At 38.2% G+C, this 22072-nt stretch overlaps 1 protein-coding gene and 1 long non-coding RNA gene across 2 annotated transcripts in view; one reads left to right on the forward strand and one right to left on the reverse strand.

Annotated features, from left to right (window-relative positions):
* ZNF804A (zinc finger protein 804A) overlaps positions 1-22072 on the reverse strand; it is a 241454-nt gene that overhangs the window by 139442 nt on the left and 79940 nt on the right. The window lies entirely within an intron of this gene.
* LOC120313460 lies at positions 14416-21160 on the forward strand. The gene is made up of 4 exons (XR_005558146.1): positions 14416-14594; positions 16527-16653; positions 18723-18812; positions 19352-21160. It is a non-coding gene; the product is annotated as an uncharacterized LOC120313460 (long non-coding RNA).

The following is a 22072-nucleotide window of genomic DNA, read 5'->3' on the forward strand; positions in this document are numbered from 1 at the left end:
TAATTAAGGTATATAAATAACAAGCTTCCTTTATTTTGTCATATTTTTTATTATATCTTGTGGGACCGCAACGTTAGCCGTCCACGGCTGCATGTGACTCCCAGGCTGCTGGTTGGACATGACTGTCTTATGGTATTAAAAAAAAAAAAAAACCTTAGGAAAAGCATTCAGAGCTTGATCTATGTCAGGTGTCTTCAAACTTGGCCCTTTTATGACTTGTTGACTTCAACTCCCAGAATTCCTCAGCCAGCATTCGTGGCTGAGGAATTCTGGGAGTTGAAGTCCACAAGTCATAAAAGGGCCAAGTTTGAAGACACCTGATCTATGTAATTCTTTTCAACTTCTCAACAGCAGCTCTATTCAAGGTCATGTGACCAGGAGGAAGGCCTGAAAGTTTAATTTCTAAAGTTGCAGTTAGACTGAAAGGGTCTGCAACATTTTGAGCTGCTGCTCCACTACTTTTCCCAATAAGGATGCATGACTGGTAGAATTTAGATGGATATTTTTTGTTCCAAATCTCTCAGACAAATGCAGCTAGTCATAGACCTAAGCTTTCTTTCACCTGCTTCTTCACTCACGACAAATTTAGCTTCATCCTGTTTGGTTTTCAGATCTACTGAAAGACAGACACATGTCATCCCTGGATCCTTTCCATGATGTATTTTTTAAAAAAAATCATTGGTTTGGAAAGAATATCATGGTCGGGAATGCATGCAAAGCTTGGGTTCTAAAATTCCTTTCAACTTTTTGTTTATAATAGCCACAGAAGATATTTGTATTTTCTTCTGTAATAGTAATCTTCTGTAATTTTATACAAGCAGTCCTTGGCCTACAACCAGTATGTTATGAAAGACCTCTCCAGAGTTACTTACAACATAGTTTTGATGTTCTGAAATGCATACACCTGTAGTCACATTATTGCATATTGTGTGCTTGGCAATCATTATTGCATGTTTATGGCCATTTGCAGTGTCCTATGGTCAAGTGACCATGGTGGTGACTTTTTTATAGGAAATTGTTATTTTTTTTCTAGTTTCCAGCAAACAATGCCCATTGGGTATAATGGGTTTACTTAACAACCACAGTCTTTCTTTACAATTGGGCATTTGTTAAATGACCCTGCAAAAAAAAGATCATGAAATTGGGAACAATCAAGCAGTGGCCCTCTTAACGGCTGCCACAACTTATGACAAAGTTGTGGATTAACTGTATCTACATCTGTGCTAAGAAAGACAGGGGGGGGGGTCTGCATATGTTTTGCTTTGGATTTACCTAACTAGAAAGGGAGAGAAATTTAGAACAGAGCAATCAGCAATTTTAATATTTGCAGGTCAACTGTCTCTTCTTGCTGTAGGTTGTTGTTTTCTTTAATCTCCCTGAGCTTTCTCTTTAACTTTCCATGTTCTTTTCTGTGTGTATTGGTTAGTTTTCTTCCTGTTGCTTTCTTCATAGGTAGATTTCCTGTAAATTCATGGATTGTCTTGGAAAGGAGCAGGTGCATTGCCTTCACTCAGCCTTCTAAGAAGGTTTCCAAACACATGAAAGCATTGCATGCTAATAGATGTTACAGAAGAATGAGCTGTACAGGGTATCATACAATGTTGCAGGATCCAATCTGGGTCAGTCATTTGGACCAGAGGTTTAGTCTTCCAAGCTTTTGGACTTATGTTGAAGCTCATCCTTTGGGAACTTCTCTCTCATCAGAGTGTTGAAATGTTCTCTCTCACACATTCAGCACGAGGCCGAAAGCTCGGAAGACTAAACCTCTGATCTCACTGACCGACGCAGGTTGATTCGTGCAACATAATCCTGGGACAGGTATATTTGCCTTCATTGAAATAAAATGGAAATAAAAAATACTAGGAAAATTTTTTTGTTTGCAAACCCAATCAAAGGTAGTCCTTGACTTACAACTGTAATTAAGCCTCAAATTATGGTCAAAAATCAAGGTACCCACATTACCAGAAGTCATTTTCCAGACTTTTTTTTGCAACAGTTGTTGAATGAATGTCACAGTTGTTAAGAAAACCCATTCATCTGAATAGGCTTTTTTTTTTTTTTTTTTGCTGGAAACTGGCAGAAAAAAAATACTGGAAACATGCAAAACCCATTGCAAATTGCATTCATGTGATTGCAGAGCAGCCACCGTGGGCTGACCCACCAAACAAGTATGTCATGTGTCCATAAGGGGTGGCACAACCATTTAGGATGGCTTTACAGGCCATTAAAGCACCCATTCCATGGCTGAAAGGTTGTAAAACAACTGCTTGTTAAGTGAGGATTACCTGTAGCCCTTTTAATCATAACTGAGTCTTTATGCAATACAGGGCAGAATTTAATAGTAGCAAACTCAATCCATAGAGTGTCCATCGGTACAATTCACAAAGTAAGGAAATATGAGTATACATTGCTGTGGAAAGGTATTTTTCAGATGATGGGAACTTAATAATATTCAGAATATTTGGCACTGCTTTGAAAATGTCTAAAGGCAATTCAACATAGCTCATTACAAAAATAATGCCCATTAGCACTTAATGTGCTTTTAATTGGTCAAAATAGATGTAATTGTCTAGCTGATTCTTCAGTGCATAATTAAATACACTTCAGAGAATTGCAGTAAAGCTGACATGGCTCTTCGTGCCAGCTCTGCAGGCACTCAGCTTAGGGACTGTAAATTTTCAGGGCATATTGCTGGATCTACAAAGAAGATTCGGCAATGTAGATAAATCCTGAAAACTGCCACAAAACTAGAGTCGGCTGTCAGAAGTGATGCACTTCCAGTCTCAGTGACTCGAAGTAATGCCTTTTGCTTTCTGGTGCATGATCATGAATTATTTCTGCTGTGCTACTCTGCCATCTTTTGCACACAGTGAGGACTGAGCAGATTTTTGGAGGTATGAAGCAGTAGGCTTGCATCTGTGCTGAAGCTCCCAGGGGATCTACAGCAACTGTATTGTAAATTCAAACACATGGTGCTGTTCTTGAGGTCAATCAGAAATACCTTGCATCTGTAGCAAAGTAGGAAGCTGCACGAACAAAACCTAAGTGCTGGCTTCACGTCTATAAAATGCTGCAATTAATTCTCAAGCACTAGATAAAAATCATCCACTTTATTTTTGCAATTATGCATTATAGGTTAGAAGTAAAACAGTTGCATTTCCCCCTTCTTCGTTTTTAAAACACAATAGTCAATTTAATCTGGGGTTTAAAAAGGAAAACTTGCCTGATTTATGGGTAATCATAATGCTAGATTGGCAAAATATAACCTAGAAATCCTGTGAAGTAATACAGTGAAGTAAAGAAAGAATATTTCTTTTACACATAATATTTTTTTTTTCTGTGTGTGTCTCTGTGTACATACATACATACATACACACACTGCTCAAAAAAATAAAGGGAACACAAACATATAGGATCCTATACGTTTGTGTTCCCTTTATTTTTGTGAGATATATATATATATATAACTATGATAGAGCAGTTTTGCTCGAAGCCAGAAGATGGGAAAAGCTTGCACGCCGTGTTGCTGATAACTATTGCAAGCTAGCATTCCTGCATAATTGTATCAAGGAAAACCTCCCACCCAGGTCGTTGAGGAGGAAACTCGTTATTGACTCTGCTGAGTGTCATCAGGCACTCCGGCGGTTCCAACATCGAACCATGCGAGCACTTATAAACGACCTGCATAGACGTATTGATGGCTTGATGAGGAACATTCAGAATCATCAAGAATATTGCCGGAGGACACTCGTGAATCAGCATTTCTTTGTGCTAGACCAACATATCCGCTCTGTGGCTAGGATTACAAACCAACGGGCGACGGAGAAATTTCAGCATAGGACTGAGAGACTACGTAATTTGAATGGCTACAATCCCTCAGAAAGACTGGTGTATAATCTGTCTAGTAAGACATTGACTCAGCCTCAACTTGCCCTCCTACAACGAGATGCGGGATGTAATCTCAGGGACGCCCATCCCTTGGACTTTGTTGCGGCCCTAGAACCAGCCATACACCGCATTGGAGTAGGAGAGGAGACCAGAAACACCATCAGGCAACAGGTCATAGGTTTGGTTATGAATCATAGGGGCCATCAAGCCCTATCTAAGAAAGAACTAGAGGCTTTAAATCAGCTCAAAAAGGATGACACCATCCTTATAATGCCAGCAGATAAGGGGAGGGCCACTGTCATTATGGACAAGGCGCAATATATTGGTAAGGCATTGTGCCTGCTCAATGATACTACAGCTTATAGAATGGTAGACGGTGACCCCATGACGGCCCTTAAAAACCATACTAATAAATTACTTAACAACCTCAAACGTAGTAAGAGGCTTGATGAGGTCACTCTTAGAAAGCTGCGCCCTAGTGACACCGCAATGGCCAGATTCTATGGCCTTCCTAAGGTCCACAAGGAGGGGGTCCCCCTTCGCCCGATTGTGGCGTTTAGGGACACTCCGACCTCAGGCTTTGCCAAATGGCTGAGTAATCGCATCAACCTTTTGGTTGAGGGTGGTTGTACCACTGTCAAATCTGCGGAGGATTTCCTTGACAGGATCAGGTCTTTGAGGATAGAGGATGATGAGGTGATGATATCTTTTGATGTCGTCTCCCTCTTCACCTCTATCCCACAAGATCTGGCCATCAAGATGATAAAAGACCTTCTCGAGAAAAAAGGTTTAGGTCACCAGCAGGACCACCTTCGGCCTCAGGACCTCATAAATCTATTAGAAGTATGTTTAAAAACATACTTCACATTCCAGGGCACTACCTTTGAGCAGGTTACGGGCACCCCCATAGGGTCACCAATATCCAGCATCATAGCAGAGGCAGTGTTGCAGCAATTGGAGCATGTAGCGATGACCCAGTGTTGTCCTAAATTCTGGGCTCGCTACGTGGACGATACATTTGTCATCATCAAGAGGAGCCAAAAAGCTGGCTTTGTGGGCATACTCAATTTGGTGTGCGTGGATTTGCAGTTTACGGGAGAGGAAGAGCACCAGGGTGAGTTGGCATTTCTTGATGTCCTGGTCCACCGCCAACCTAATGGAACCCTGAAGACCAGGATCTACCGCAAGTCCACGCACACAGATAGAATTCTACACTATGAGAGCAACCATCCAGTGGCCCACAAGGCCAGCTGTATTAGAACACTCTTCAAGAGAGTAGGCTCCCACTGCAACACTGCCAAGGCTAGGACGGAAGAAAAGAAGCACCTTTTTAAGGTGTGCAGGCACAATGGTTACCCTATGAAGTTCATCAGGCGCCATGGACTATTATCCAGACCCTCCCTCCCCATCAGGTCTCAAATAGAAGAACATACATCACAGAGACTTCGTATCACTCTTCCTTACATTAACACCGTCTCAGAAGCCACGGCTAGGATATTGGCACCCTATGATGTGAGGGTGGCACATAACCCCAAACAGACGTTGCGATCTAAGGTGATGAGATTGAAAGATCCACTCCCCACCATAGAGAAGTCCAATGTCATTTACAGGATCAACTGTGAAAGTTGCTCTGCCAACTACGTGGGGGAGACCTCCAAACGTGTCAAAACTAGAATTCATAAGCATAACTTGGCAGTAAGGAGAGGCGACCAGTATTCCCAAATTGGGGCGCATATGCTAGAATCTGGGCATAGGTTTGATTTTAGCAACATGCAGGTGATGGCCAGTGACAGCACGAAGGGGGGCCGGCTCCTTAAAGAGGCATGGCTCTCCAAAGAAGAATCCATCAACAGACATGTGGACCTATGCCCAGCACATGTAACATTAAGAGCATGGGCAATGCGCGACCGTCCCTCCGGAGAAAAATGATGTAACATTACGTGCCTTCAGCAAAGAGGGTTTACGGAGGAGACGAGCCTTGGAAATACCCAGACAGGGAATAATCAGCAGCAGAGTAACTCCCCACCTGCTGAAACATATGCCCTTCCCCCATGGACACAGGAGTGGATTGACAACCAAGAGCCAAGTGCCAATGAATTGAGGGTCTCCCCAGGAACAGCGAGGAGTTTGACAAAAAAACGATCTGGTATAGACTTTGGGTTATTAAACAATCATGATTCGAAGGATTGGAATGCCACGTGTAATTCCACTGGCGATCCTGCAACTAACTTCACTAATGAAATTTCCCGATTGAGCTGTTATTGCCTTGGGAATGCAGGAGAACAACGGGGAGATGAGAAGCCTGTTTTCTATAATCTTAGAGCTTCCACACGCTCCTACAGACATTTGAGAGGAATGACTCCCCGTAGGAATGCACAAGGAGATGCAAGTCACGACCGTAAGGATTCTGCCTCTCTCCTTTTAAGGAAGATTGCATACCCCCAAGTAATGAGCGAATACACAAACAACAGTGAAGGGACAGCCCCCTCGGGAAAAGGGGTCAGCAATCAATTTGTGTGTGCCACGAATTCTGGAGAGGGTGTTAAAATCACCCCCATTGAAGAGAAAATAGAAAGGGGAGTTAATAAAGTGATACGAAGGATCGGGAAACAGGATGATGTAAACACAATGGAATCTTGGGCTACAGAGACAAAAAATGAGGATATAGTTTTGAAAGAGGATCGTAAACAGAGAAACAGGGGGAGGAGAAGAGAAATAGGGAGTACTAAGAAGGAGGATGAGGAGAATAAACAACATAAACACAGACAGTGCACATCTAATTACATGGAATTAAGGAGTCCCCCCGACTTACAGTTATGCAAAGAAGGGAGGAAGAGCTGCGGTACCAGCACAAGTAAGGAAAGTGAGGAAATTACAGCTTGCAACACAGAAACTACGATCAAAACGCAGGTGGATTGGCTGGGACCCATGACGAGGTCAAGAAGCCGGGCGCAAAGAACGCCACATTATAAATAGCTTCTCCCATCGACTGGAGACTACCCTGATGATGCTGGCAGATGCCAGCAAAAGCTTGGTTTTATTCTGGTTTTATTAAAACTTTTTATAGTTTTATAACTTCCTGGTGTTCGTATATTTTATTGTTTAATATATACATACATACACACACACACACACATAAAAAAGTGACTCATATCATCATAAGCATAAGTAAATTTAATAATTCTTCATCTTCCATAATTTTTCATCTCATATCCTATTCCTTATCTATAAACAAATCCATAAAATATCCTTTTCAATCCTAGTGTCAGGAAAAACTCTACAAAGGGTTGCCAAAATGTGCAACCCCCCCCCCACAAAGAGTCATATTTTAACCTTGATGAAATAAACCAACTTTATATTCCTTCCTTTTGCTTTTAACAATCTTAATTTTTTAATTCAATTAAATATTGTCATAAGGCTTGAATCTTTTCCATTCCTCTTTATCCATACATAGATTTTTCAAGTGTTTAACAAGTCTCTTTTGTAGATCCAATAAGATAATATTTGCCAGGTTATTCATTTGTATTTCTCTTTTAATTTCTAAACTTCAGCCAGTTTCTTTTGTGTATGTGATAAAGCATCCTTGTCCAAACAATTGTCTTGGCCTCTCCTTTCATTTTTGCTTTCTTGTCATATAAAACTGTTCTCATAATGGTAGTGAGAAAGACCTTGAGAAATGGGACAAAGCGTTGCTGCCTAGGGAACGATCCGATAAAAGAGTACTCAGCCTGCAGCTACCTAACAACTGGAGAAATAGGCTCAGATGGGACTCTCCTTAACTGTAAGGGAAATAGTGGGATATTTGTATTTGTATTGTATTTGTATTGTCTTACAAGATGGATGTCAATCTTCCCAGGTATAGCACACAGGAAAGAGACCAGAAGAGCTACTTCTATTTTATTGTAAGTTTACATGAACAGAATCTTGTAAGAAATGACTGCTAGTTGTAATTGCCTTACAGAATCTTATCTTGCTTCACTTATACTATCTGAGATTCACCCCATAAAATGAGGGGATTGAACATATTTTTACATTTTTCCCTTCTCAGACAAACTGGGAAAAGCTTTGATTCATGATTTAATTCAAATTAAAGCCTTACTTTGATTCAGATTTGAGAACTGAATGCAGCAAGACTCAATTTAAATTTGAGACTTGAATTCCAAATCAGTATTTGTAGTTCCATTTCATTGCCAGGAAGAGATAAAGTTTGGATGGCTTGTAATAGCTTTATTCTTACAGCGGTACATGTTTTATCCAAACACTGCTGTTGCTTTTGACCTCATTCATTGTTGAAGATAGCCATGAGATAACTGAGCCATAAAGTGCCAGATTGGAGTGGAAGGTAGGCTAGAATTTCCCACTCTGGAGAAGACAAGCAATTAGCATCAAAGGAAGATTATATCGGAATATCTTACTGTCAAACAGTTTCAGAAAGATTTGTTGCCATTGTATTGCATTATCTTTGTAGTGCAAAATACTTCAGATCACTTCTATGTGCCAAACACTGGAAGGATACCATGGTTAATTACACTGAAAGGCAAGAAATGTCCAGAATGGCAAGGATGGATGCCCTATCCCCTTCCTGCCCACACCAGAGGACATAAAAGTGATCTGGGTCTGAATCCTGATGGAAAAGGGTCAAGATAATCTGCTTCCAACCACTTTCTCTACCATTTTCTTGAAGAAAGAGAAGTGAGATACTGGATAAAAATTGTGCAGTATAGTGGGGTTCAATGGTAGTTTTTTTCAGGAGAGGATGAACCAAGACTTCATTAAGAGGTGAAGGAACAATCCCCTCACACAAAGAAGAATTTACCACCACTTGAATACATTTGGGCAGCGTTAACTAGCCAGGAAGGGCATGGATCTATAAAGCAGGTGGCCAGGCTCCCAGTCATGAGGACCCTGGCCCTTCCTCAGACCCAACAGGTTCAATCCGTTCCCAGATAACAGAGCAAGACTTTTCCATCAGCATCTCCCCAGGACTTGCAGCAAGGTGAGCATCCAACTTTTAATTGAGCAATTTTATCTGACTGAGGCTGTTTAAATTCCTTCATGCACCACTGTAAGAAGTTCTCCATGACCCCTTCCTCACCAGACCAGACCTTTCTTGTTGCCAAAGCAGGGCTGCAGATGCAATAAGGGCAGAGAAGAACTGGTGTGTTGCCATCCTTCTAGCCACATGCTAGTTTGTCCTTTGCAGAGTGCCAGTAATGATCTAGTTATATCTTCCCCTGGTTCACCTCTCTCAGCATATCTGTCAATCATGGAGAGTAATGGGTTCCATTAGAGGAAATGGACAGACACCTCCTTAGTTTTACAGGAGTGCAGGGTGATGTTGGTGAAGTCAGACACAATTAAGCTTGCAATATTTTGTAGTTTTAACCTTTTGGAGATCTTTTCTTGGTCTGGTATACATAGTGGAGCTTACAGTGGCTGACAATAATGATAAAAGAGCCTTTCCTTTACAAGATGGTACATTTGTCTGGCACTGCGATCTCTGTGACCTCATAGTGAGGAAGAAAAGGTAATAGAAACAATTTTGTAACGTCTATACAGTAATATAATAAAACAATAAATTTAATGCAAAATCTGTTAAAACACAAGAGTTGCCTTTTCTATTCACCACTAAATCCAGTATGTGTACAGAGGACAGAACATAAATGCACGCACAACTGAAGTGACACTAATGCAGTGGTGGGATTCAGCCAGTCCGCACCAGTTCGGCAGAACCGGTAGCTAATTTTTTGTTGCCCAGGTCCAGAATGGACTTTCAGAAGCAGCATCCACACAGAGAACTGGTTGTTCACATATTTGAATCCCACCACTGCACTAATGTATGCACAAAAGCAATAATGTTAATACATAAACAGTACTGCTTTGGAAAAAAATGGACTTTATCCAGTAATTGCATGTAACATATAAATAAACAAACAAACAAAACCTTTACATCCCAAATACCTTCAAATAAGATTTTGCATGGTTGTTTAGCTAAACCAAAATGTATCTGCATATGGATTGCACAAAAGGATTTTGTTGTGCCATAGAATCCTATGGAAATTCCTCAACTCCCAGACTACATGGCCTCATTTGAGAAAGAAACTTAATTATCATTCATTCTCATTCTCAGTGTCTCTTCCACCAGACACTTTCATACAAATATCTTCCCCTTCCAAAGAAACTGTTCTCCAAAATTTAGTGAATAATACTGTAATTTAGGGTTTCTTTTCTCAGCACAATTGAATTCATAAACATAGATTTTGTACACTGTTATCATCTTCTAAACATATTTAGCCTGATCTAATACAATGATAGGATGAGTGAAAAAGGTGTCAAATTTAATGCTAGGTTATATAGTATCAGACACCCAAATTAATAATTGCAGATTCGTATAATAAAGAACATACTCATTCTAACTAATATTTTAAAATATACATTCAAATAGTTGAATGGGACTATGATAAGCAGTGACTGTATTTCCACTGACAACAAAATTAGCATAATTTAGCGTTTAATATTAGATTTGTGATTTCCAGTTGGTTTAAATATTTATCTTAAATGTGTTTGGGATTTTCATCTAAGTCAACTGTTTCATGCATAACATTCCCTACAGCAAAATAAGTTCCAAGTACATTTTCCATGGCACTATACAATGCCTAATTTCTGATATTCCTTGGATATTCATTTAATCTGCCTCTCACTAATGATGATTATTTTTTCTTGCAATAGTCTACTGTGGTTATCATTTTGGAAACTTTTTAAAGAAAATAACTAATCAAAAGTTATAGATGGTCAAGTTCAGAAAATGAAAGTTGCCTTTCTGTTAAGTTACAAAGGATTAATTAGGCACGCATGAAAATTAGAAATTAAGGATAGTTTGCATTATTTTGATTCTAAGTCAAAATACTATAATTATATCAAATATGTGTAAATATGTATATGCAATGATCAGTGTGCATTTCACATTGACCTTATTGATCTTATTATTTATTTCTACCACATTAGCTACTTATCACATTTAAAAAAAAAAATGCCTAAGAGAAGAAAACTCAGCTCTTGGAATTTTGAGTAGCACGGATTAATAATGAGTCTCCTCACATTTTTTATGTTAGACCTTAGAGTCTAGTGCCACTTTTTTACAAGACAAATTATGTACAAAACTATACAAACATAAAATGAAATTAGGTATATTATAAGGCAATCGTTATTTGGGTCATTACACACGAGAGGCAATTAAAAAGTAAGTTAAACCATTTTGCAGTTTCTGCCCCAATTAATGTGCTTAGGACTCCATTGTAAGATCTTCTCATGACAAATATTATATGATATATGATACAACACGTGTAAATAGAATGTCATATATTATGGGGTGAGGGAGAACTACTCTCTGGATGTCTCATAATGTTATCTGAATTGAGATTGTAATCCTACCAAATGTTCCACTTTCCTTTGCAGAAATTGGATGGCGTTGTATTGAGGAACTGATCATAAGCATTCAGGTTTTGTATCAGCTGAGCCAATAGGTAATATCTTCTTTCAAAAGCAGTATAAACAGATGCTAATTGTAAAGAAGACACCTAACCTAAAAGTACCAGAGGCGGTGCACAAATTCTACAAAAGTCACAATGTATGTAGTAGAACAAAGCAAACTGTGAAATTCAGATAACACAAAAAGCTATTAAAAGTCTCTAAGTGTAACAGCAAACAATAACAACAGCAAACAATGTTCTGGAAAACTTTCCCCAGATCATCTCATGAGCCAGATCTGCAGCTCAGTCAGCAAGAAAATATTTTTTAAAACAAGAAAGTTAAAGTTTGAATAATAACAAACAAACAAGTAACAGGAAGACACCAAGTTGGTGCCCTTTGGAAAGACATTCTATATCTTGAACAAACTGAATAATATTAAAATGAACTCACCTAAGGCCTTTCTTCATACTGAAGAGATCATACTCTCATATAATTAGATTAGAACTGCTTCTGTTGCATGGTCCAACATGGCTCAGATGTTAGTTATGCAGTCTAACCAAAATATAACTGCAGAGTGAGATTCATGTTAAAGACACTGACTGAACACAGAGGGACATTTCTCAGCTTTGGAGCTCTAACAGTATGATTCCTATTATTATTATTATTTTTTCTGCCTTAAATGTAATTCAGCTTTCAGGGATACTCATTATATTTCTATAGTGTGTTTCTATAAGTCAGAACCAGCATACGATATTATGCTTTGCAGGGAATTAATCCTGATCTCAAAAAGGAGGTCAAGAAAATGGTTAACTATTACACGCAAAGGTTGAATAAACTGCTGAAATACTTAGGTTTCATCACAAGGGGACCTTCCCCACGCAGCAAATCTCCCTGCCATAAAATAATTCCTAATACCCTAATTTCCACATGGATACTCTGCAAGTGTTCAGTTTGCTTAGAGATGCATCTAGACCAAGCAGCGACATGAAAGTAGAAACACAAAAAGCATGTAAGAGCCCTTTTGAAAGTTTGGAGATTAATGGATTGTTGTGGAGAATAGCACTTATCATACTTGAACTTGAGTAGTGGGTAATTTCCTACAGGAGAGGAAATAAGTGGACAAAAGATGAATGATTAATAATTATGCTAATCTAGGTTTACTTACATAACTATTCTCTGCTGCACAGAGGTTTTCAGCGGGACAGGGAATTAAGAGCAAAGCGAGATAACTTGCATTTTCCTGCAAAATCTGACGGAAGAAAAATATTTCAGTCTCTGTGATCAGGCTCTCTTCTTCTAAACAGAGGCCTCTGACTTGTTAAGGAGTCAAAGATTCATAACCTGAGGCCCCTTCATGTGAGAGGAGGGGAAAAATATTACATTCAGAGGGAGTTCAGATTGTGGTATGTCATTTATTTATTTTTGGAATGGTGCTGTTTAGTCTTTTATTTAAATTTTATTAAGGTTCTTTCATGTAAAAAGGGTTTTGCTATAAAAGAAGCAATTTGTAGCAACCGGCTAGAACAATGTCTTCACCTGCCATTTTGCAGAAATGTTGGGAACTCCTTAAACTATCTTTCAATCCAGCTATTCATTTGCATCTTAGTAGCATCTAGAACAGTGATGGCGAACCTTTCAGAGACTGGGCCATCCACTGCCTCCACAGCCTGCCGCAGATCACCCAGGTGGCCCAGCAGCACCATGGTGGCTACGCCCTCTGCCTGCACCCCTCAGCATCATCTGCATGTGACGGGGCACAAGGGTGGAGTCTTGTCCCCGCTGCCTGGCTGCCATGTCCTTGGCTGTGCTGTTCCATGTGAGCCATACCCGGGGCAACTCTCCTCTAGGGGGGCTGCTGGTGAGGAGGGGGCCGTGGGAGAAGGTGGGGCTGGGGTGACGGTGCCCGTGCCCAGAGAGAGGGCTCTGAGTGCTACCTCCGCCATGTGTGGCATAGGTTCGCCACCACTATCTAGAAGCAATGTAGAATGCTATGAATAATCACTTTCTTGTATCAATCAATATAATTTCAGTCTTACCCTTGGCTTAATTCCAGATGCTTTGTCTTAATGCAGACTAGGAAGAATGGGACTTAACTGGGAAAAGGATAAGAATACTTTCAGTGGGCTTCTTAGCATGAAATTCAAGCAGAATACTAAAGTTCTTGATATGAGACTTGAACAATAGCACTAAACCATAAACAAGCAAACTTTGAGGGCTGAGAAGAAACTTCATGTTACATTTCTACTCTCTGGAATAATGGAGTCCCATCATTGCCAACTTTTTACTAAATGGTACCTCACCACATGTCACACTTCTGTCCATCCCAATTAAACTTTAAACTGTATGAGCTCAGTCTTAAGTAACTTCCTCTAAGATAACCATATTACTTTGCTTATCACAGAACTGTTGAATTCTCCTCATGATTTCTGAAAATGTTCAATGTTGTATTTTTTTAAAAAAAATAAAGTTTATTTATTAATCAAATTTGTACAGTAGCCCATCTTACAGAAAAAAGCAACATTTGTACCAATATTTCTTACTGTAGGACTCTGACTGTGATTTTGAAGACTCAGAATTTTTCTGATTCTTCTCTATTCTGATTAGGATGAAGGAATTCTTCCAATATAAGCAGTACACAAGGACTGACAGTTTACTACATATGGTACTCAATGCTTTCTTGCTACTGTATGCTGGGAGCTATTATTTCTTTGTTGATATTTTAGTTCAGATATATTGATCTAAAGAGACTGTTGTTCTCTAGATATTTTTGACTTCAGTTCCCATCAGCCCAGTTAGGAATTGCAGAAATAGCTGATCAAGACATTTGAAAGACACTAATGGCACAGCTGCACTTACCATTTAAGTCCTGTTTTTCCAATTCAGAGTCTGACTCATCAGACAGACCCATAACAAAAATAGAGGATAAACAGCAGCATGTCCTATAAGCAATATAAACCAGGAAGAGCTACAGAAACAAGCAATGTCTCTTTTCCCAGAGCAAGTGAACTATAACTGTTAGGAGACCTACTGAAAGAGGCAGTAAGGCAGTAAGAAAACCATATATTTTAAGTGCTAGCAGCAGTGGGATAGGATGAAGGACTGGAACTTTTCTGGTCCTGTGCAGTGATAAGGAAATGATGCCAGAAGCGGCATCCACACAGAGAACCGGTTATTCACATATATGAATCCCACCACTGGTCACACTGCTAAAACCTAGAAACGTGTCATCAAATTTGGTAAGTTTTTGTGATCTTACAGTCTTTAGTGATAGCAAAAATAGTGTTTAGGAGTTGATGAAGTTAGCAAGCTTCAGGGTTCGTTAAATATAGAAGAGTATAGAACAGATTTTTTTTCCCTTAGCATTGTTCTCCAACTTTTCCATGCTGTTTCTTGGAGTTTACTGTTCTTTGTGGAGTCTTTTGTGCTCTCTGAGCTGGGTTGTTTGCTTGCAGACATTTCATTACCCAACTAGGGTAATCAGTGCAGTGATGCACTAATGATGTTACCTAATTGGGTAATGAAACATCTGCAAGCAAACAACCAATCTCAAAGAGCACTTAGAACTCCACATACACACACACACACACACACACACACGTGTTTGTGTGTGTGTGTGTCTCTGTGTGTGTTTTCTTCTATTTGGAACTGTTCTATGTAAATGCCTTTGATCACGTTGGAAGATAAACAACAAACTCTTATGGATATAATAAGAGACCACAATGATTTGGTTTCTTATTTTTTAACCATAAAAAACCCTATTCTGTGTGTTATGTTCTTTCCTAAAAATAAAGAAAATGTTCTTATTCTTATGGTATTTTTTTCTTTTCTTACCCCAAACATGTGGCTTAGGCACTTGCTATTTTTAGGACCATCTACTTGAAGTAGATCTACCTATCTACTACATGTTCTAACATAGAACAGATTCTTTGAGTGCCTATCCTACAAGAAATCATGGGAGATTGGGGCCCTGAAAACAACATTCTCAGCTGTAGGCCCTTCTCTGGAACATTATGAATCTCACGCTCCCACCCTTTTAGCCTTAGAAAACTTGTAAATACCGAATGTGTTCCATTAAGGCTTTAATTAAAGGACAGTTTGTCAGCTCTATTAAGTAGACCATATCGAAAATTCAACTCCGCAGGAAGAATGAGATAGGATATACAGTAGTAACAGAACTTTGCAAGCCTGGTTGTGCTTAATCTCCCCTTCTTCCTACATCTGAGTAAATGAGGGAGGCATTTGCCTGAGCTGCTGCTGAATATTATCTTGCTTCACAGGACTTAAAGAACGTTTTAACCATATTTGCCTAGGCAAAGTTCTTACATAATTCTATTAAAGTCATCTCCTTTAGTCTCTATAGCAGTGAACTACAGTTAGGTACTTTATTGTTTTAATTTGTATTATAAGTCATCAAGAATCATTTGAGTAGGGGCATATAAATTTTTATAAAGAAATAAAACTATTTAAGAAAGCTAGGTTAAAAAATTCAGCCACTCTCTAAATCAACTCTGTGATTTTCAAGCAGATAATGTTTCTCATGGGAAAATAAGGAATGGGAGGAAGAGAGTTCATGTTATACATTTACTTTAGATCAGGAAAAAGAATTTATGCTCAGGCACTAATATGTGAATAAAATGAATCTTTCATTCTTTCTCTCATGCTGTGTTATAAGGTGAGTATATTATGTGTCTTCTGTGTGTCTTCACAGCTCTATATTTGCATTTCCCCTGTTGGAAAGAAAATTGCTCTCTGTATTAGATGTTATTAAATAAGTTTATAAAAAGGATTCAATTAGCTCTCCTGTGTGTTAATTAATCCACTGTTTTATTCTAAGGATTGCTGACAAGAAAAAGAGTGCAAGTATTTTGTGCTCAGGAAGATGGCTTTATAGTTTTTAAGATTATGCTAACAAAGAGAGAATTACAGTAATATATTCTGACATTTTATAAATGTTTAGTGAGATCCTTCAGAAGGCAGAATGCAATACATGAATTCTTATTGGACAGGATGCTTATTTTGGGAATATGTGTGTAGAAACCAGAGCAGTGCCAACATGCAATGAACCATGTCATTTTGATGCTGTACCTTACGGATGTTCATTATACATGCCATAACAATATCTGCCAAGAGCCATTTCATTTCTCACTTGATAATTGTTGTCCTTCCAGGCTATGCAGTGACCTGTCAGTTTAAGGATGCTGCCATCACCCACACACTGTTACTCTATGGAATGAAGCCAAGAGAAGAGTAAACTTTCTTTTTTTTTCCCTGTTAGAATGGTGCCCAGAGAGAAAGGTGGGCATTACTATCCCACAGTGGAGATGTGAAGAAGTATTACTTTACCAGGACTTGCTTTCACCAGCTGTTAGTTATGATACCTGGATAACAGTTCTCCCTGTATGTGTAATATGGGAGTGACCTTGGGAAACAGGAGAAAGAGCTGGAGCCTAGAAAATGGTCAGATCAATGAAATCTGAGTCTGAAGGAAAAAAAGGAATTCAGAAAAAGGCCTTCCTAGTTTTTGGGAGAGTAAAAATTAGGGAGAGGAGGGGAGGGTATTGTCAGACTTGCAAAATTCTATTAGTATATCCTTACAATAAAGAAAGTACTAGTACTCCTGGTTGCAGTTTCTTGTCTGGGCTACCTTGCAGTGCTAAAAATATCTGTTAAAATAAAATTGGTGGCTAATTTTCCACCCTCTTTGTGCCCTTACCCCCTTGTTCTGGAGATTTGAGTTTCTTCTCATGGACCCTTCTATGTATTATAATCAAACCAGAATCAACAGGAAATATTTACTCTTGTCCAAGCTTGGCCAGTAAATTACATACAGGAAATGGAATATTGTCACATTTAACTCATTCACTTTCTATCTGAAGTTATAAAGTTCAAATTTCTGTCACCGTAAACTGAAGTCTGAATTTTGAGCACGCATGATAAGGATCAATCTGGATTGTGTATAGAGTAGTGAGCTCCACCTGGCAATTTTCTCAGCCAGATGGCACATACCTAATTTCATTCAGGGCTCTGAGCCAGTAGCTGCTTTGACTATCAAGCCCTCATGTGTTGAAGCCATAATAATGGAAAGAAAGTCTGTTTTTTGTGGGGCTCTCCAGTAAACATAAGCAGGCTCTATCCAGTTAAATTTAGAAGACTTCCAGGACAGGCACATCTCTTATGCCACATTAAGTTTCCAACAGCTTCTTTCTTTTTAGACATAAAAACTGCAAATCTTCTCCCCTCCCCCACTGCTATCATAAAGGTCTTTGGAAAGTCTTAATTTCTTTTTTCTTTTTGTTATACATGAAAATTTTTGAACTAGCTTGAAACTATAGCTGGTGAAATGATCTATAATACAATTATCTGAATTAGTTATTGAGAGCAGCAGAAACAATCTAATTGTCATTCAGTTTATAATTTGTCCATGTTTCCTCAAAAATAAGACCGGGTCTTGTATTAATTTTTGCTTCAAAAGACTCGTTAGGGCTTATTTTCTGGTTAGGGCTTATTTTGGGGGAAATACAGTACTAAATGCATCTGTTTGGCTGACAATCTTAACTGGGACTTATTTTGCGGGGGGCTTATATTACGAGCATCCTAAAAAATCATGCTAGGGCTTATTTTCTGGTTGGGTCTTATTTTTGGGGAAACACGGTACTAGCCAGCTGGTGGCCTGGTTTTAGCACTAGGCTAGAAACTAGGAGACCATCAGCTCTAGTACCACTTTAGATATGAAGCTAGCCATTTTCTCTTACCCCTAGAAAGAAGGTAATGTCAAACCACTTCTGAAAATGTTGCTAAGAAAATCCATGGACATATGCTGCCTGTTGCCAGCAGTCAAGACTGACTTGACAGCACTTGTTTACTCAGGTTGCCAATTTTTAACTGGCCTCCATAACCTTACTTATTTTTCTTAATTTTAAAAATCGAATATTATTTAATCTGACTCTAAGCAATGTGGTATCTGAATAAGAGTATGCAATCAATGCAAAATATATGCTGCACATTGTTCAATATATTGGTGCAAAACCATGAATAAGAAACCAGATGTACTTCCTCAGTCCCCACTACAGAAAGCTTCACCTACTGATTTTCACAATTCAGTTTGCTGTTAAAGATATGACAGCAAGCTAATCAGTTTCTTGTTAGTCAACAAGCTCATCTACTCATAATGCCTTTCCCCATGACAATCTCTATATATTTATGGCTTTTCTTTTGCCATGAAATTAGAGTCTACGATCAGGATCTCTTTCACCCATTTGACTTGCCAATATTGTGGAATGTTTTCTGCTGGGTTAATGGTAAGTTATATTCTTTTTTGCAATAGTTTTGCAATAGCTCCAGCATTTCTTTACTTTCTTCTGCAGAAAGGGTCAGCTTCAAGAAATAGGCATTAGTTTCCTTGGATGGTAAATCCCACATCATCTAAAAAAATCAAGAGTTTTTTAAGGGAAACAGTAAGTATTCACTGCATTGTTTAATCAAATTACAGAAACCAGCAACATTCATTTCTATTTATCTGATAAACGGTGAAGTATTTCTATTCAAACATCTATACCATTCTGTGGCCTTCAGGTTTTCTCAGTTAACCAGAGGTATTTTGCAGCATGCTTTATTAATCCTTTGTTGACAAGATATTCCCACTCAAATCAGTGGCAGTTGTTTGTCCTATTTTCAATTTGTTACAAATTCAATTCAATTTATTTTATTTAATGTATACCATTTTTTTCCTAATGGAACAGCTAAGCTTGAATATGTATATATTTCAAATCGAATCTTGCATTTAAGAGGAAAAGAGACCTAAGAGCTAGTTGGAGGAATCAAATGATAACTGGAAAAAGTACATATTTCCCATTGTAACTGAATGTGATTTAAATTTTTTATCAAACTTAATCTGTAATTTAAAACATGGTAGGAATACATAGTTACAGTATGTCTCACATGTGGTTGGTTGATTAATATGTCTTTTTTCTTTTTATGGAAATATTCTCCAAAGAAGATACAATCAGAAATGTCATGGAAATTCGGTAGTTATCCCCGCACCAGAAAAGGAATGCGCTGAATTATGATGAGCGAATCTGTCAACTTCTATTTCACACAATTTTTCATCTTTCCAGCCTCAAGTACATTACATTTAACTTCTGCATCTATTCATGAATATATTATTATTTCTAAGAAGAAAATTTAAATATTTATATTCATAACTTCAATTATGTGCATTTTATATGCACTTTTCCTAATATATATTTTGAATTTAATGTTCTCTATAAATGTTTATGAACTTTCTTACGTCCATTTTTGTGAAAATTTTGTTGCAAATTTTTGAAAAGTGCAAATGTCAGTGTAGAACTGTATCTCAACATGCATATAAGTTCAAGAAATATGAACTGGGTAAATTTGCATGAAAATGAAAACCAAACTGATTTATCCAGCATTCCTAGACCTGACTCATTTTGGCTTCTCTAAATAAACAAATAATACTACAATGGTACCTCAGTACTCATTGTTAATTGGTTCCGGGAGGTGCAATGAGTACCAAAAATTATGAATACCAAACAATTTTTTCCCATAAGGAATAATGTAGTGAGTCACAAGGCAGCCAAAACTGACAAGTTCTACTTTAAGTGTTGAATACCAAACAAACTATGAATACTGCAACAAACATTTTGCATCAAAATACACTAAGTACCAAATTCAATGAGTTTCAAAGCCATTGATTATTAAGGTATCACTGTAATAGCAAGAGGAAATATACTACAGTATATTTTCCATTGCAGAAGATTTTTGAGATTGGACTAGGAAAATTTCCAGTTGAAATCTTAGACAAACACTGTCAAATCAGTGTAGACAGCCCTGAACTAAATGGACTCAGTACCAAGGAAGCTTCTAAAGTCCCTCCCTAATTGATTTGACTATAGGTTGTCCTTGATTTACAACTGTAATGGAGCCCTGAATTTCAGTCATACATCATGACAGACATAATTTGAGACACCCACATGAACAAATCAAAACAAAAATTTTATGACTTTTTGGGCAGTCCTTAAGCAAATACAGCAGTCGTTAAGCAAATCAATATATTCATAGGAGTGGTTATTTTTTTGCCAGAAACCAACCCAATAGTTTAGAAACCAGCAAAAGATGTTGTAAATGTGGTCACATGACAATGGAATACTGCAACCAGCCATAAAGATCAGCTGGTTGCCAAGCACCAAAATGTGGTCATGTGACTAAGGTGGTGGTGCAGCTGTTTGAACTCTAAAACTGAGTCATAAATAGCTTTTTGGAACTTGTAACTTCAAACGGTCACTAAATGACCAGTCATACCTGTATTATGAAAGCTGGCAGCACAGAATCATAACTGTCTGAAAGCCACTTAACCCAGAATCAAATTCCTACATGGAAGTCAGGTCCACTGCCAGTGCAATTATATATTGCTTTCCAACATATGGGTACTTAATCTCTAATCATTTCTATTTACTTCAACTTTTCAGAATCCATTCCTGCCACACAACAGTAAATGAGAGCAATAAAGGGACTGGAAATCATTGCCACAAGTTAAGGCATAGAACCATGTAGGAAAGAGAAATCGTAGAAGAAATTTTGATAGCTAACTTTTCTGAATACACATTAAAAGCTTGACTTTTAATCCAGAGTGGTATGGGTTTTTCCCCCTTTTACTTAAAACCCTTGATTGGTTTGATGGCCACTTTTTAGTTTATAAAACTGAATATGAAATACATTTTTCATTCATCTAATTGTCCAGTATACAGTAGTTTCCCAGATTAGGGAGTTTTCATTGTGTTTTCTGATTGTTGGTTGGTGTTTTGGATGCACTGAAAATTCCTTTACCTCACAACACATGCTTATGTGATGCTTAATCTTACAACCACCATTTCAACTGAGAAACTGTTAGTAACTTAGACCAAGCCAAAGCAAAAAAATACTAGGGAATTCCTGGAAGCTTGGCATTCAGATAAACCAGCCATCAATAGACACATAAATATAAACCACATTTAAATATCATTCAAGAAGGGAATAAAAAAGCTAAGAAGAAAACAAAAAAGCACCAGAAAATATTATTTCCAGCAGCAAGTACCCAGGTAAGCAGGGATTAACAGCAGACAACCAATCAGGGAGAAAACAATACCCTAATCAATGAATTAACAAAAATTAAACCACACCCTCAGCAAAACTGGCAGGGCAAGCTACTCTACATAAACCAGGAACAAATGCCACACTTACTTGCACTGATGGTGTTACATAATTGGGAAATGAAATGTTTGCAAATAACCAAATTCAAAGAACACCAAGTTGTTCAGAGCAGAGCAGTTGAGCTCTGAGCTACATTCTCTTCTACTTTATCTATCGATCCTTTTTGTATTGTATAAATCGAAACAAAGTTGAACATTTGACATATCACAAGAATGGTGCTAAAGCTTAGAGACACCCTGAGAATGCATACAAACATACAGGCACATATGCAAACAATCACAACTTCCATAAAATTAACAACATAAGGGACTTCTTTTAAAAATATTTACATATTATGTAGCAAAGTATGGCCAGTCCATCCCAAGAAAGTTTGAAATGAAGCTTACATTTAAGAAACCTTTGGCACATTCAAAGCACTCCCCTTGCCCCTATAGGTTTTGCTATAAATCCACCTAGGTAGTTAATTACACATGATTTTTGATGCTGCTGTTATAATTTGTTGCCT

This window comes from Crotalus tigris, unplaced genomic scaffold (assembly GCF_016545835.1).
Source record: "Crotalus tigris isolate CLP2741 ecotype Arizona unplaced genomic scaffold, ASM1654583v1 scf7180000018683.451868, whole genome shotgun sequence".
NCBI classification, from domain to species: Eukaryota; Metazoa; Chordata; class Lepidosauria; order Squamata; family Viperidae; genus Crotalus; species Crotalus tigris.